Consider the following 4,485-nt stretch of genomic DNA (forward strand, 5'->3'; position numbering starts at 1 on the left):
AAAAAAAAAAAAAAAAAAAAAAAAAAAAAAAATCAAAATCATATCAAGTGTCTTCTCAGATCACAAGGGAATAAAACTAGAAATCAATAATGAGAACTCTGGGACTGGGCTTGGTGGCTCATGCCTATAATTATGGCACTTTGGAAGGCTGAGGCAGAAGGATTGCTTGAGCTAGGAGTTTGAGAACAAGCCTAGGCAACAGAGAAAGACTTCATTTCTACAAAAAATTGGAAAATTCAGCCAACCATGGTGGCTCACATCTGTGGTCCCAGCTACTTGAGAGGCTGAGGTGGGGAAACTGCTTGAGGCCAGGAAGTTGAGGCTGAGTAAGCAAGACTCTGTCTCAAATTTAAACAAAAAAACACAGACAAACGGACTATGTCAAACTAAAAGGCTTCTGCACAGCAAAGGAAACAGCCAACAGAGTGAAAAGACAACCTGTAGAATGGGGGAAAATATTTGTACATTATTCATCTAATAAGGACTGATATCTAGAATACACAAGGAACTCAATTCAATAGCAAAAAAATAATAATTTGACTAAAAAGTAGGCAAAGGATCAAACAGGCATCTCTCAAAAGACATATATATGGCCAAGAAATAAACAAAAAAAATGCTCAACATCCCTAATCAACAAGGAAATGTAAATCAAAATCATAAAAAAAGATATGATATTCCAGTTAGAGTGGCTATTATTAAAAAAACCCTGCAATCTCAGTACTTCCGGAGGCCAAGTACTGGTGGGTGGATTGTGAGTCCAGGAGTTCAAGACCAGCTTTGCTGGCATGGCAAAACCCTGTCTCTACTAAAAATATAAAAATTAGCTGGGCGTGGTGGCGCACACCTGTAGTCCCAGCCACTCAGGTGGCTGAGGCATGAGAATCACTTGAACCCAGGAGGCAGAGGTTGCAGTGAGGTGAGATCATGGCACTGTACTCCAGCCTGGATGACAGGGCGAGACTCTGTCTCAAAAAACAAACAAACAAATAAACAAAATCAATGCTGGTAAGAATGTGGAGTAAAGAAAATTCTTATACACTGTGGGAATGTAAATTAGTACAACCTTTATGGAAAACCTCTATGGAGGTTTCTCAAAAACTAAAAAAAAAACTAGCATGTGATTCAGCAATTCCACTACTATACTATTTGTCCAAAGGAAAGGAAATTTGTATGTCAAAGGAATATCTGCACCCATGTTTAATATAGCACTATTCACAATAGCCAAGATAGGGAACCAATGTAACTGTCTATCAACATACAAACTGATAAAGAGCATGTGGTATAGATGTACAGAAACACTATTCGGCCATAAAAAAGAATGGAATCATATCCTGTGTGGCAACACAGATGAGCCTGGAGAACCTTAAGTCAGGAACAAAAAGACAAATATTGCATGTTCTCATTCATATGTGGGAGCTAAGAAAAAAATTGAGTGAAGGAAAGTATAGAGTAGAATTGTGGTCATTAGAGACTGGAATGCATGGGAGAGGGGAGGATAGGGAGAGGTTGGTTAAGATACAAAATTACACTGGGTGTGGTGGCTCACACCTGTAATCCCAGCACTTTGGGAGGCTGAGGCAGGCGGATCACGAGGTCAGGAGTTTGAGACCAGCCTGACCAACATGGTGAAACCCCGTCTCTGCTAAAAATACAAAAATTAGCTGGGCATGGTGGCACACACCTGTAACCCCAGCTACTTAGGAGGCCGAGGCAGAACTGCTTGAACTCGGGAGGCGGAGATTGCAGGGAGCGAGATTGCGCCACGGCACTCCAGCCTAGGTGACAGAGCGAGACTCTGTCTCAAAAAAAAAAAAAAAAAAGATACAAAATACTGCTAGATAGGATAGGAGGAATGAGTTCTGGTGCTTTGCAATTCTGTAGGGTGAATATAGTTAACTACAATTTATTACATACTATAGTGTCAAAAAGCTAGAAGACAGAAAGGTTAGTACTGTGTGAGGTTCCCCATACAACGGAAAATAGGGCTTTAAAACACAGCCTTAATCCTCCAAGAGCTTACATTACCATTAGGTTGGAGAGAGAGGAGAACACTCACTGCACAAACACTAAACAAAAAACACTATAAACACACATATGCTAATCTGTAAAATGAAGCTGATCACCCCTGACACATATACCTCAGATGTGTTACAAGGATCCAAAGAGACGTAACATACATCTTAAGCAAAGTTCTCTTGGATTTATCTACATATTTATTGTGGACTTATTATTATTTATTGTAGATTTATCCACATATTTATTCTCTTGGATTTATCCACATATTTATTGCTAGGAACCTTTCTAGGAATTTAGGATACATTAATGAGAACACAAAGGTTCTGTTCTTGGTTTACAATTCAACAAGGCAAGGGGATATTGGTAATCAACACTATCCCCTATACATAAGAAGTGTAGGACTTGTAGCCCCAGCTAGTGGGAGGCTGAGGTGGGAGGATCACTTGAGTACAGGAGGTTGAGGCTGCAGTGAGCCGTGATCCTGTCACTGAACTCCAACCTGGGCAACAGAATGAGACTCCGTCTCAAAATAAATAAAAAAATAAAACATTTTTTAAAGGCTGTGCTAGAAGATGTTAAGTGCTACAGAGAAAACAAGGCACAGGCCAAGGTCAGGTGTGCTGAGAATGGTGGTGGGGAGGGCAGAGCAGGTCAGCTGGAAAAAGGGCCCTGTTAGTACTGGTTTGGAAGGAGGTGAAGGCAGGAGCTATATGACTACCAGGGGAAGACTGCTGCAGGCATAGCAAGGGCAAAAGCCCTAACGTACCCAGGGACTGACAGGGAGGCCCGAGTGGCTTGAGCAAGAGAGTGATCAGTGAGTAGGGGAGGGCAGCAGGAGAAGCTAGAGAAGACTTTACAGGCCACAAAAGAGTAAGGCTTTCGGGAGGAAGAGGAGGAGAAAAAAAAATAAAAATAAAAAAGATTTTTTAAAAAAAGGTTCTGGCTTTTCTTATTCTAGAGGATGGGGTAGCCATGAAAGGGCCCTGGGTGCAGGGTGACAGGCCTGTCTATGTTACTGGCTGCCAGGCTGAGAATAGACGAGACATAACAAAAGCTCAATTATCTAGCCTTATATTCAGGAAAACAACAACAACAATAAAGGCTCAGACCTGGGCAATAGCACCAGCAGCAATGGCATGTGGCTGGACTCTCAAAAGCATCTGTGAAGGACTGCAACAGACTGGACAAAATGTCTACAGACACAAGCCAAAGTAAGTTCAAGTTTTCCAGGCTCCCATCTTAGATAGGGAGGTCTGTGGGTAGAGCAAGACTTGAGGGGATTGTAAGCAAATTGGCACTGACAGACTGGCCCAAGACCCCTACCTACCCTTGGATATGCTAAGCAGGCACATGAGCTGAAAGAGGTTTGGAGAGCTAAGAAAGGCAATCTTTCACCATGTACAGGAAAGACTACTGTCAGCAATTTCCCTAAAGATACATGCTCTACAACCTCCACCTGACACCACAGTGTACTCACAGCAAACACAGAATCAACTTGCATTTTCTCCATAATGCAAAGAAATGATGGTGCAGGTAGACCTGGAAAACCCAAGAGATCAACCTGAAAACTATCATAAACAATGAGAGAATTCAGTAAGCTGGGGACATATAAAGTTAAAATAAATAACTGCCTTCCTATTATACAAATGGGTTAGAAATATGGAAGGAGAGAGCTCCGATTTATAGTAGCAACAAGAAAAATAATATATGTTATAAATGTGCAACACCTATATGAGAAGAATTTTAAAATATTGAATCTGAGTAAGACTTGAAGAACTGAAAAGGGCTGGGCACAGTGGCTTATGCCAATAATCCCAGGACTTTGGGAGGCCAAGGTGAGAGTATCACTTGAAGTCAGGAGTTCCAAGCCAGAAGTTCAAGACCAGCCTGAGCAACACAGTGAAACCCCAACTCCACAGAAAATTTAAAACTTAACTGGGTCTGGCAGCATGTGCCTTAATTTCCAGTTATTCAGGAGGCTGAGGTGGATCGCTTGAGCCCAGGAGTTTGAGGCTGCAGTACACTGCAGCCTGGGTAACAGAGCAAGAAGATCCTGTCTCAAAAAAAAAAAAAAAAAAATTAAAATTAAAATTGTTTTAATTTAAAAAAAATCTATTTCTGGATTTTCAGAGAGGAAAGAGTGAAAAAAAAAAACAAAACAGGCTGGGTGTGGTGGCTCATGCCTATAATCCCAGGCCTTGGGAGGCCGAGGCAGGCAAATCACCTGAAGTTAGGAGTTCAAGACCAGCCTGCCCATGTGGCAAAACCCCATTTCTACTAAAAGTACGAAAATTAGCCAGGCCTGGTGGCGCACGCCTGTAATCCTAGCTACTTGGGAGTCTGAGGCAGGAGAATCACTTGAACCCGGGAGGCGGAGGTTGCAGTGAGCCAAGACTACACCACTGCACTCCAGCCTAGCAACAGAGTGAGACTCCATCTCAAAAAATATATATATTTATATAAATATAT

The 4,485-nt window shown here is 41.8% G+C and overlaps 1 protein-coding gene across 5 annotated transcripts in view; it reads right to left on the bottom strand.

Moving 5' to 3' along the window:
• Positions 1 to 4,485, bottom strand: part of LOC105541933 (up-regulator of cell proliferation) — a 50,219-nt gene that overhangs the window by 18,469 nt on the left and 27,265 nt on the right. The window contains exon 1 of one of the 5 annotated variants that reach the window (XM_011983219.1): positions 845 to 961. The exons of the other annotated variants lie outside the window; for them this stretch is intronic. The gene's annotated coding sequence lies outside the window, so the exon portion shown is untranslated. Of the gene's footprint in view, positions 1 to 844; positions 962 to 4,485 lie in introns of those variants that run through there. 5 annotated transcript variants of the gene reach the window in all.

Source organism: Mandrillus leucophaeus, unplaced genomic scaffold (genome assembly GCF_000951045.1).
Source record: "Mandrillus leucophaeus isolate KB7577 unplaced genomic scaffold, Mleu.le_1.0 Scaffold248, whole genome shotgun sequence".
Classification (NCBI taxonomy): Eukaryota; Metazoa; Chordata; class Mammalia; order Primates; family Cercopithecidae; genus Mandrillus; species Mandrillus leucophaeus.